The following is a 13,971-nucleotide window of genomic DNA, read 5'->3' as shown; positions in this document are numbered from 1 at the left end:
ACCATTAGTAAAGGAAATAATTTTACTAAGCCTAGAGTGTCTGCCAAACAGGCAGGGAACAGCAGAAGCTCTCCAGGGTCAGAGGCCCAGAACGCACATTTTTTTGTTTCCTTTTCACCTTGACAGTGGAGACAGGAACAGGGTTCAGGTGCTCTAGGCAGCCTCTTAGGACTGTGCCAGCAAGCCCTGGGCTCCCAGTCCACATCAGTTGGAGCCATCCTGCCAGTGTGACCCTGGCACAGGGTCCTTGCTGGCCTGTGCCTGCTCCAGCTGTCCCACCAAGACAGCTCTAGTGTGACACCCTCAAGACCTCTCCAGCTTGTGCTCAATTCACCTGTCCCACAAAGGTGGTTCTGGTGAAGTGTGCTCAAGGACCACCTCTGGTTATACACAATCCAGCCACTCTGCCAAGGCGACTGTGTTGCAGCATGCCTTAGGATGTCCCCAAGCCACACCTGCTCCATTCCTGCCACCAAGTGAGCCCCTGTGCAGCACAACATTGGATTCACCTGGCCATACCCACTCCAGTTCCAACTATCCCACCAGGGTGGCCTCAGCATGGTGCACCCTAGGATCCTTTGACTACAACCACTCTACCTATCTCACCAAGGAGGCTGTGATATGAAGTACCCAAGACCATACCTCCTCCAGCTGTACTTACTCCCAACTCCACTAAACATGCCAAGGCTTCTTCAGCAAGCCATGCTTTGGGACACTGTCATCCAGAACACCCCACTCATGCCTGTTCTACTTTCAGCTGGTCTCCCAAAGCTGCCTGGCAAATGCAGTCTACACAGAGGTGGGTGCTACACAAGGTCACTCCTCCAAGACCAGTTGAGGTAGTTATTGTGATTATTTCATACAGACTAACAAAGAAGGTCAAGTAAAATGAGGAGATTAAGGAATATGTTTCAAATGAAAGAACAAGACAGAAAAATAAAACCCTAACAAAAGGAAATAGATAATTTACCTGATAAAGAGATCAAAGTGAATATCATAAAGATGGCTAGAAGATGGAAGAGCACAGTGAGAACTTTAGCAGAGTTAGAAAATAAAGTTAGAAAATATCTAAAAAAAAAAAAACTATCAGAACTGAAGAATGTAACAACTGAAATAAAAAATGCACTAGAAGGAATCAACAACAGACTGGATGATGAAATCCAATGATTGTCTCAGAAGGTGCAGAAAAAGCATTTGACAAGATTCAACATGCATTTATGATAAAAACCATCAATAAAGTTGGCATAGAGGGAACATACCTCAAAATAATAAAGGCCATAAAAGAAAAACCCACAGATAGCATCAATTTAATGGGGAACAGTTGAAAGCTTTTCCTTTAAGATCATGAAGAAGACAAGGATGTCCAGTCTTGCCACTTTTTATTCAACATAAGACAGGAAGTCCTAGCCACAGGAAACAGACAAGATAAATAAATAAATAAATAAATAAATAAATAAATAAATAAATAAATAAAGGCATCCAAATTATAAAGGAAGAAATTAAACTGTCACTATTTGGAGATAACATTGTACTATATATATATATATATATATATATATATATATATACACACACACACACACACACACACACACACACACATACATATACATAAATTCTATCAAAAAACTATTAGAACTAATAACTGAATTCATTAAAGCTGCAGAATACAAAATTAAGATGCAGAAATTGGTTGCATTTCTATATACCAATAACAGGGTATCAGAAAGAAAAATTATGAAAACAATTTCATTTTCATTTGCATCAAAAGAATTAAATACCTAGGAATAAATTTAAGTAAGGAGGTGAAAGACCTGTACAGATATACCTCAGAGACATTGAGCATTCGGTTCCAGACCACTGTGATAAAGTAAATGTTGCAATAAAGTGAATCAAATACACTGTTTGGTTTCCCACTGCATGAAAAAGTTATGTTTACATGACTCTTTAGCCTATTATGTGTGCAATAGCATTATGACTAAAAATATATATATACATATCTTAAGTAAAAAAGTATTGCTAAAAAAAGCTGACCATCACTTTACCTTTCAGGGAGTAGTAATTACTGATCATAGGCCACTATAACAAGTAAAATAATAATTAAAAAATGAAATATTGTGAGGGGTGCCTGGGTGGCTCAGTTGTTTGGGCCTCCTACTTCAGCTCAGGTCATGATCTCATGGTTAGTGGGTTCAAGCCCCACATCTGGCTCTGTGCTGACAGCTAAGAGCCTGGGGCCTGCTTCAGATTCTGTGTCTCCCTCCCTCCTTCCGCTCTCATTCTCTCTCTCTCTCTCTCTCTCTCTCTCTCTCTCTCTCTCTCTCTCTCAAAAGTAGAAGTAAAACATTAAAAAAAATTTTTTAAATGAAATATTGTGAGACTTACCAAAATGTGACACAGAGACACAAATTACACAAATGCTGTTGGAAAAATGGCACCAAGAGATGTGTTTAACTCAGGGTTGCCACAAATCTTTAGTTGTGCTAAATGCAATATTCATAATACACAATAAAGAAAAATGCAATAAGATGACGTATGCATGTATGCTGAAAACTAGATGATCTTGATGAGAGTTACTAATTACACAAATAAATGGAAAGGTGCACCATGCTTATGCAGTGGAAGAAATAATATTATTAAAATGTCTATACTACTGAAAGCACTCTACAGATTCAATGAAATGCCCATCAAAGTACTAATGGTATTTGTCACAGAACTAAGAAGAAGAATCTTAAAATGTGTTTGGAACCAGAAAAGATCCCAAATAGCAATAATTTTTTCTTGGGGGGGTGGGGGGGGGAAACAAAGGTATATGTATCATGCTATCTGATTTCAAACTATACTACAAAGCTATAGTAATCAGAGCAGTGTGAGACTGGCACAAAATAGTCACATAGACCAATGGAATAGAATACAAAGCCCAGAAATAACTCCACACATAAGTAGCCAATTAATCTGTAAGAAAGAAGGCAAGAATATTTAATGGGGTAAAGACAGTCTCGTATGAATGCTACTGGGAAAACTAGATAGCTGTGTGCAAAAGAATGAAACTGGACCACTATCTTTTAACATATTAAAAAATAAATTCAAAATGGATTAAAGACTTGAATGTAAGACCTGAAACCATAAAACTCGTAGAAAAAAAACACAGATTGTAAATTTTTTGACATTTGTGTGAACAATGCTTTTTGGACCTACTCAGGCAAGGGCAACAAAAGTTAAAATTAAAAAAAAATGGCATTACATCAAACTAAAATCTTTGGCACAGAGAAGGAAACTATCAACGTAATGAAAAGGCACCTACTGAATGGGAGAAGATATTTGCAAATCATACATCCAATAAAGGGTTACCATCCAAAATACATATAGAACTTAACGCAACTTAATATATAAAATAAACAACGTGATTAAAAATGGAGAGAGGAATTGAATACTTTATCAAAGAGGACATGCAAGATGGCCAACAAACACATGAAAAGATGCCCCAAAACACTAATAATTAGGGGAATGCAAATCAAAAATGCAATGAGATACCACCTCTCTCCTGTCAGATTATCAAAAAGACAAAAAGGAACAAGTGCTGGCAAGTATGTGGAGAAAACTCTCATATCTTTGTAGCAATGCAAATTTATTCAGCTACTGTGAAAAAAAGTATGAAAGTTCCTCAGAAAATTAAAACCACCCGCAATTCTGCTTATGGACATTTATACAAAGGAAATGAAAACACCAGTTCATAAAGGTATTTGTATCCCTAGGTTCAATGGAAACCTTATTTACAACAGTTAAGATATGGAAGCAACCTAAATGTCCATCAATAGACCAATGGATAAGGAAGATGTGGCGTGTGTGTTACAGAATATTAGTCAGCCATAAAAATAGATGAGATTGTGCCTCTTGAGACAACATGGATAGACCTAGAGAGCATTATGTGAAGTGAAATAAGTCAGAGAAAGACAAATACTGTCTGATTTCATTTATATATGGAATCTAAAAATAAAACAAAACCAAACAGAAACAGACTCCTAGATACAGGAAACTGTTGGTTACCAAAGTTTAGAGGATGGGCAAAATAGGTAAAGAGGATTAAGAGGTACAGACTTCCAGTTTTAAAATAAATAAATCATGGGGATATAATATATCATACAGTTGATGATAGTGTAGTAACTTTGTGTGGTGACAGATGATAACTAGACTTATGGAGATCATTTCATCATGTATAAAAATATTGAATTACTATGATGTACTATTGATATAAACTAATAGGATACTGTATGTCAGCTATATGTCAATAAAAAAATAGAAAGTGACTGTAAATTGTAATCTTCATCCCTCATTCTGGGCAAATGAAAACTGCTATGGGTTTCTTTTTAAATTTTTTTTTTAACGTTTATTTATTTTTGAGACAGAGAGAGACAGAGCATGAGCAGGGGAGGGTCAGAGAGAGAGGGAGACACAGAATCTGAAACAGGCTCCAGGCTCTGAGCTGTCAGCACAGAGCCGGACGCGGGGCTCGAACTCACGGACCGCGAGATCATGACCTGAGCCGAAGTCGGCCACTTAACCAACTGAGCCACCCAGGCGCCCCATATGGGTTTCTTTTTAAACTAGATTTTGCAAACACACACCCATGAAAATGGAAAAAAAAAACCACGAGGTTATTCTGAGATTACTTGTAATGTCTACAATAGATATACTTCAACCATGGCTCTGTTTTATGATGCCAAACATGCTGTTCTCTTTCAATTTATAAAAAAATGTATAAATTTGCTTTTTATATTGAAAAGTATAGCCTATATAATAAAATAAAATCAACAGAAGTCTATTTTTGGCCTCAAAAAGTGACATTTATTAAAAAAAAAATGACAAGATGTCCATCCCTTGGCTCCCTTCCCTCCCCTCTCCTGCTCCTCTTCAGTGCCCCTCCCCCCTTATCCTGCCCAAGGACTGAACTCCAGGTACAGCTAGGTAGCAGGAAGCACCTCAGATGATGGTTTCAGCGACATTGGGGGGTATACATCAATGGAGGTGTTGTAGAGTTCTCATTCTCTTGAGAAATTCTCTTGTTTTCTTCTGTCACCATGTTAATAGCCACACCCTTACAGCCAAATGGTCCATCACAATTGAGTCTGTAGGTACAGTTTTCCCTTTTGGTGGGAAGGTTGTAATTGAGGACTAAAGAAACCTGCTGCACATCAATGCCTCTGGCCAGCAGGTCAGTGGTAATAAATACTCTGCTAGAGCCAGAGCTGAACTCTCTCATGATAACATCTCATTCCTTTTGATCCATATCTCCATGTTGGAGGACATGGTAAAGTCTCAAGTGTGAGTCTTCTCAGTGAGCCAATCAACCTTCCTTCAGGTGTTGATGGATATGACTGCCTGTATGATGGTCGGGGTTTCACACAAGTCACACAGTGCATCTGATTCCATTCCTCTTGTTCCATCTTGACGTAAAACTGGTGGATATCTTCCAGGATCAACTCCTCTTTCTTGACCAGAATCCAAATGGGTTCCCTCATGAACTTCTTGGTCACCTCAAGCACATTGGAAGGCATTGTAGCCGACAGCAAAACCACCATTCCAAAAGTGTTGAGCTTTTGGAATATGACATAGATCTGGTCCTCAAATCCATGGCTTAACATTTTATCAGCTTCCTCCAGTACAAACATCTTGATGTATTTGGGATACAGGTATATCCAGTTAAGCATATCAAACACATGACCTGGGGTATGATGATATGGGGAACTTCCATCTGCAACTTTTGCACCTCAGCACACACATTGGTCCCCTCAATGCAGACATGGCAGGAGGCACCCACGTAATTTCCTAATTCCATGACTATCTCTGAATCTGCTGATCCAACTCTCTGCTGGGTGCCAGGACCAAGGCCTGTGTAGCCTTTAGTTCCAATTCAATCTGTCACAGAATTGATATGGCAAAAGTGACTGTTTTCCCAGTCTCAGATTGGGCTTCAGTGATCACATTAACCATTGATACAAGAAAGAAGGGCTCACTGCTGGATGGCAGAAGGCTTCTCAAAGCCACAGGCATATGACACGGGAAAGGGAATCAGAGAGGTTCATGTCATCAAAGCTATCAACTGTCTCATTCCAGTTACTCTCAATGAGGCCTTTGGGGTTCTATCACATTGGGGCCATTGTCTCTGGATTGAGAATCCTGACTTGCAGGCGTGAACCTTAGAAACTCAAATCAACATCATTCTTAATTCTCTTTTTATTGAATTTAAGGAAAATAAAAACAGAAGAAATGTTCCTTAGAGGGCAGAGTATTGTTAAACATACTCTTACTTGGAATGCTATCCCAATAATTAATTACACTGTCTCATACCAGCTGAAGGTTGATATATGTATTGCCATTAAATACCAATTTTCACCTCAGTAACATTTTTCTCACATTCTCCATCAATTGTTTATTTTAAAGTGCTTTGCTAATATTGTAGATGACAAGATTGTAGGCAAATCTTATTTCACTGATTGTGAAGATTCAACTCTCCTTATTGTAGGGACATGTGTTTTTCTTCATCAATGAATTAATTTTTTTTACTAACTTTTCCCAGATGCCCATGTAACATGTAATCATTGACTTGTAAGAACTTTTTTAAAAACTGTCATGTTGTAGTAGACATTTTGAATAGTTTTTTTTTTACATAATACATAAACATGGCAAAATTTTAGCATTACAAATGTATATGTAACACATTGTACCAGTTCCTCTCAATAAAGGCAAATGTGTTTATAAAATAACGGTGCCTATTTTCAGAAATGACAAGTTGTTTATGTATGTATATATCTACCTATTTATTTGGGTATCTCTCTAGACATAACTATTGATAGAAGTTGAATAAAATGATATCTAAAATAACTGTCTTCATATAAATTAATTTTTTCACTTTACAATAAATTTTGAGCATTTTAAATATATGCTGATATGGACAAATCACATCAATATTAATGACAACAAAATATTCCATTCTTGATATGCTATATTTCTATAAATTATTTAATTAGCTTACTGGCATTTGAACAATACTATTCAAGAATTTGCTACCAAAAATATGTCTTCAATATATCTAAATCAGTGTTTTAAAATGTGTTTTGGTTAACAAATTAAACTACAACCTAGATGAAAATAATAAGGTTTGTCCTATGATGTGTGTGTGTGTGTGTGTGTGTGTTTATGGGGAAAGAGGATAAGAAAAAAAGAAGATAAAATTAAATAGGTATTAATGTCCTTGCAGAGAGTAAAACTGATCTTATTAAACTTCAACTTTTATTAGAAAATTTAAATTTAATGTTACCTGTCAAATATGTACATAAAAGTAATCAGAAAATTTGAGAGTAAAATACATAGTTTTAAATACGTAAACAAAATGAAGCAAACTAAAATCACCAAAGTGGAAAATGGAGTGTATAAAATAAGTGAATAATGACAAGTAAGACCACATAAAACCAAATATGGAATATATTCAAACTCATCAAAAATCGGTATGCATATGAATGGTTTAAGCCTACTGCTTAAAAGATACTTTCTTCTTAAATCTTACTGTCTCCTTTCTAATGCCATATATTTTTGCACAATAGGATTTTAAAACAAAATGATACAAAAAGTTTAAAAATAAACAGAATGGAAAGATCCACTAAGTATATATACCAAACTTAAAGTGTATATCATATTTTTCATACTGGAAAAACTAATCAAGATTTTGAGATGTGTAGCATTGAAAAAAAAACCATTTATATATATACATACACACACACACACACACACACACACACACATATATAATTTTCCACACAAACTGCCAACCCATTTCTGTATCCTTTTGATATGAACACATTAATATTTGATCAGTTTCTTGTGTGCATTTTTCATTTTCTCTATTTTCCCTGTTCTCAGACTTGGAAATAGCTATTTCTTCAAGTCTCACCTCTTCATTATATTGGAGAATAGTTTTTAGAATCAAAGTCTGGTTGTTACGTATACACATTACTCTTGGGAGGTCACTGCTTCTAGATTATTTCAGTAGCAAAAACCTAGAGAATATATATACTTTACAAGTTACATTCGTATTTCTAACTCAAATTTAACAAAAAGGTTTTTACCTATTTTATTTAGTACTTTTATGCTATAAAACTATTTTATTTAATGCTTTTATGCTGTAAAAACTGTTTCCAAATAAATCCAGTATATTTACATTTTTTTAAAACGTATATTAGGGAATAATTGTAAATTCATTTATAATACATTTGGTGTAGTTTGAAAGAATGTACTTTTTAAAAAAGTGTTTATTTTTGAGAGACAGAGAAAGAGAGAGAAAGTAATTGATCAGGGGAGGGACAGAGAGAAAGGGAGACACAGAATCTGAAGGAGGCTCCAGGCTCTGAGCTGTCAGCGCAGGGCCTGAAGCAGGGCTCGAACTAGTGAACTGTGAGATCATGACCTGAGCCACAAATTCAGACACTCAACTGACTGAGCCAACCAGGGGCCCCAAGAATGTACTTTAATGTAGCTTACAATTACATTGTCAACATTACTAACAATAAACCTATTGTTCATTTTTGATTGAAAATGTACCAAAAGTGTATTTATAGTTCTTTCTGTTTATATATGTATGTGTGTGTGTGTAAAAATCTATATAAAGAACTGTGTTAAAATTACTTGAAATATTATTTATGTCTTATGTCTGTGGGGTTTTTTTGGTGTTTTTTTCCAATTTTATTGAGTTATAATTATAAATAACGTATAAGACATGGATGTGTTACCTATTTAATATAGAGTTGGACTTATTTTCTAATGTTTGTGCCTAATTTTGCATTTATTTTTCCTACTTTTTAAGGTATTTCCCTACAGGTGGATGAATTTCAGTTTTGGAAGTGTAAAAGAAATACGGTTCAAAGTCAAAATCATATAAATGTATTTGCTTCTCCCTGTCAATTCCCTTTTTCTAAGTTTTATGTAAAATTGAGTAGTTCATATTTCATTCTTGCTCTCTTTAGAAATTAAAAAATATATATATGTTAATCTTATTTACCTTCTTTCTTACAGAGAAGAGCAAGAGCATACTATATTGGCTTTTTCTCCTCCCCTCCACCCCCAGTTGCTCACTCTGATTTCATCACATTCTTCCTTATTCTTTCTCACAAAATGATAGATCTCTTCACAGATGAGTATACTACAATTAGATTCTAATGACAGGATCTTTCTCTTATTTCCAATCTCAAAAATACAAAATTAACAGAATAGACCTTGCATTAGTTTACCTACTGTTGAAATACACACACACACACACACACACACACACACACACACACACACGTACGTATATAAAAAGATTCACACATGTATACTATGGGTCTCAATCATTATATACATACTTATATGGAAAAATTCTAAAGGATTTTATGGGTTCCAAATCAATTTTCAGTATTTCGTTCCTTGAAAAATAATGATAAAAAGCATGTCTATGTCAATAACATTTTTTCTGGTCTACTCTTGTTTGGTGTTTCACTGTCTGACAAGAGAGAATGTAATTCTTACAGCATTCTCATTTCTTGGTTTTTTTTTTATACCTTGACACAAAGCATTTGTTTTTAGTTTTTGTTTTTATTTTTCCCTGTGCTCAAAGGGAATGGATGAAGATTCTTTTTCCTTATATAGTCAGCTCTATTTTTTTTTTCCATAGTGATCCATGTTGTTCTGTTTCTACAGTGTTCTCTGAATATACTAAAGAAATAAGATGGGGTAAAAGAATAATCTTCTAACTTGTGAGTTGTAACTAAAACTAAATCTTCATTTTCCTGTCACATACTGTTGTACATGATAAGATATTACAAGAACTAATTCTAAAGATGCTTACGAGAATGTGCTCGAGTGCCAGCTCTTGTTCTCACTGGCTGTATTGTCTCAACCATTTTGTTTTACTTCTCTAATCTTTGGCTTTATTGTCTATAAGAGAGAGAGAACATAATAATATAATGGTTATTGTATTATATTTACATAATTATTTGTGTATTACTTTAACTTATATTTATATAATAGTATGAGTAGATTATTGTTAGAATTAAATGAGATTGGGGGCCTAGGTGGCTCAGTCAGATCAGTAGCCAACTGGCTCATGTCATGACCTTGTAATTCTTGAGTTTGAGCTCCCACATTGGACTTCAGCACAGAGCCTGCTTGGGATTCTCACTCTCTCCCTCACTCCCTCCTCCTCTCCCCTTGTGTGTGTTCTCTCTCTCTCTCAAAATGAACTAATGAACTTAAAAAAATTTTTTTTTAGAAAGAATGAAATGAGAGAATATATATCATATAGGAAATAGTCTGACCTATAAGAAATGGTCAATGTTAGAACTTATTTGTATAGTTGTTATAATAGTTATAATTAAAGCACTGTAAAATCTGTCATTAAAAGCCAGAAAGCTACAGGGTAACTTCATGCTATAATTTAGATAAGCATGATTAACATGACAATGTTTATGACATAAGATTTACTGAGATATATTAAGATGCAAATTTTCATACAGTGTTCATTGCAAAAATAAAAGAATATTAAAGGAATATAAAGTATTGCTAAACAACATTGAAAGGTTTGTGATAATAAAAGTAATTGTGATATTCTTCATATGTGTACTTTAACACATGTATATATTTTATTTAAACAGGTATTAATATTACAATAAAATAGTAAATAAGTAAATAAAACACAGAAAATCATACCATGTTTTTAAATAATGGGCTTAGGAAATAATTCATCCGTTTTCTCCAAAACACAGATGTTTTTGAAAACATAAACTATTACTTATTAAGAGCATGAAAGTGATCTGCAGATGTTACATAACAACTTAACGCAAACCACGATACTTTGAAGGTGCATCTAAAGCCTTCTCAAATGAAATATCAAGGTTACCTGTTTAAGCCATCTAAGCCATCCCCTCTCTTTGCTGACTGCACAATATTTATCTTGACAGATGTCAGCTTTATAATGCTTGTGAGAAGTTTGTGGCTTTCATTACCTGGATTTACAATAGTGTGCAACCGAGGCTTAAATTGCACATGAGCCATGACAGCTGGCAAAAACATGCCAGAGGACAGCTTTGTCAAACCTAGAAAGCTCAAGAGAAGCTTAGTGGAGTGAATGAAAAACATAAAAGTTGGAGAGCCTAGAGACAAAAGAAGAAGAAGAAGAAGAGAAGGACGGCTAAGCCTCCAGATGATTGCATCGGCATTCATTACATGTGCCTATGGACAGACGAGTAGCGTTCGCTGAAATCATTCAGAATACGTGCAGAGGGTGTATTAGTTACATGTGTGTTCAGTGGATTTATGTCTATATTTTATCCTCCTACAGGTTTATAAATTGATTTGATTTGCTTCAATTTGGTTGCTTATCAGCCAATAATAAAAGAAAAACTTCTGTCTCTTAAATAATTCCCATAAAAAAATAGGTGAATAGAAACTTTCAGTTAGTCTTTGCCTCTTAGAAATTTAAGGAAAGGTGAAGATCATCGTTTACCTTATTTATATCATTTATAGGAAACTGCAGTTCTTAGAAATAACGAATATTCCATGAAGTAGAGAAGCAAAAGTAAATTATGGAGCAGAGTTTATATCTCTAATTTGAAAACAATCAGAGTATTTTACTGTTGTTGTCACTGAAATATTCTCATTAAAAATAAAGTGGCAGTAAAAGTAAATCTAACTATATTCACTTTGGGGACAAAAGCAACAGTATACTTAAAATAGATATGGCCTTATTCTCTTTAAATTAAATTGAAAACAATCTAAAATATTATGACATGATACTAATCATGATAAACAAAACTGTAATATTTCTTTTAAGAACACTCATGAACAGATATAGGACAAATATTTCATTTAGTTTTTGGTTCCTTTGAGAGTCATTAGAAGCAACTAATAATGATATCATTCCATTTTTCTTTTCCAACACACACACACACACACACACACACACACACACACACACACACACAAAGATACATACTTTTTGAGGTTTAATAATATATCAAATGCTTCATATTTATTCACAAGAGTCAGTAGCATAATATAAAGCAATAGGATTAATTTTTAAAATATATATTGGCATTCTACCTGTGTAGTTGAAAAATGGACTAGAGGGGCACCTGGGTGGCTCAGTTGCTTAAGTGTCCAACTCCAGCTCAGGTCATGATCTCACAGTTTGTGAGTTCAAGCCCTGCGTCAGGCTCTGTACTGGCAGCTCAGAGCCTGGAGCCTGTTTTGGATTCTGTGTCTCTCTTTCTCTCTGGCCCTCCCCGTCTCTGCTCTGTCTCTCTCTCAAAAATAAATAAACATTAAAAAAAATGAGTAAACTATCTCAATAATTAAAAAAGAAAAATGTAGTAGACACAGATATAAAAGTGGTATTATACACTGTCTCAGTTGTAGAGAATTTTATACCCTAATTTGTGATAGAAATCATATGCAAAGAAAATAACTGGAATTATAACAATATATAAGAACTACTAGCAAAGGAGGTGAGACATGAACATATGTATTTAGTTAAGGAAAATGAATACAGCCTTTGTATTAGTCAGGATTATCCAGCAAAACAGAACCAATAGGATGTGTGTATATAGAGAAAGAGAGAAGAGGGTGAAGGAGAGGAAGAAATGTTAAGGAATTGGCTAACAGCACAGAGCCCAGTGGGGGGCTTGAGCCCGCGAACCTTGAGATCACGACCTGAGCTGAAACCAAGAGTCAGACACTTACACGACTGGGCCACTCAGGCGCCCTGGTGGGTTGATTTTTTAACTTTTTTGTGAAAGATGTTGCAAGTAAAAGAAATATGGTATACTGATATACTGATATACTCACTATTTCTTACCATCAATGGATATACTCAGTATCCTATTTTGTAAAGTTGAGCTATTTATGATTATTTCACCTCAAGACATAACTAAGTACACAGCACTAATTTTCACACATGCACTTAATGTTGTTACCTTTAGAACATTACATTAATGACAAATAACATAGACATTATTCTAAAAGTTTTACTTCTTTTTAAGTAATGACTTTATACCATAAACCCTAATTACATTATTAGGATGACCCAATAAAAATATACTATTCTTTTTTCCCCCGTTGATAAAAATACACTATTCTTTTTTCATGTGGAAAATTGTCACTAATTATGAAGGAAGTTTTCCAAGGATGTTTATATGTATTAAAAAATATTGCTCAAAAACTATGAAAACCTGTCCAGTTAATCAAAACAATTTGTTGAAAAACTCACTTTAAAAATTTAGGGACATTCAATAAATAAATTAATGGATAAAGAAGATGTGGGGCATGTGTGTATATACATATATATTTATAAATCTGAATATGAATATAAATATCTATAATGGAATATTACTTAGCCATAAAAGTAATGAGATCTTGTTATTTGCAACAACATGGATGGACATAGAGGGTATTATGCTAAGTGAAATAAGTCACACCAAGATAAATACAATTTCACTTATATGTGGAATCTTAAAAAATAAAATAAACAAAAACAGGAACAGACCCATAAATACAAAGAAAAACTGATGGTTTCCAGAGGGGAAAGTGAGAGGGATGGGCAGAATGGATGATGGGGAGTGGAAGATACAAGCTTTCAGTTAGGGAATGAATAAATCATGGGGATAAACGGTATAGCATAGAGACTATTGCCAATGGTATTGTGATAGCATCATATGGTGACAGATCATAGCTACACTTGTGAGCCTAACATATACAGACTTGTCAAATCACTATGTTGTACATTTGACACAAACATAACATTGGGTGTTAGCTATACTGCAACTAAAAAATAACTCAGAAAAAGAAGAATGGGGATTTCCATATGTGATTAAAATGGCGAAACTGTTAGCAATTAACGTCTCCTAATAGATAACTATAATAACTTTTCAAATACTGCATGATAGG

General features: G+C 34.6%; 1 pseudogene; it reads right to left on the bottom strand.

Moving 5' to 3' along the window:
* Window positions 1-4,945: 4,945 nt before the first annotated feature.
* LOC101086836 lies at window positions 4,946-11,082 on the bottom strand (annotated as a pseudogene).
* Window positions 11,083-13,971: the final 2,889 nt, after the last annotated feature.

The sequence above is a fragment of the Felis catus genome, chromosome C2 (assembly GCF_018350175.1).
Source record: "Felis catus isolate Fca126 chromosome C2, F.catus_Fca126_mat1.0, whole genome shotgun sequence".
Classification (NCBI taxonomy): domain Eukaryota; kingdom Metazoa; phylum Chordata; class Mammalia; order Carnivora; family Felidae; genus Felis; species Felis catus.
The sequence above is the reverse complement of the archived record's forward strand: the minus strand, read 5'-3'. Positions and strand labels throughout refer to the sequence as shown.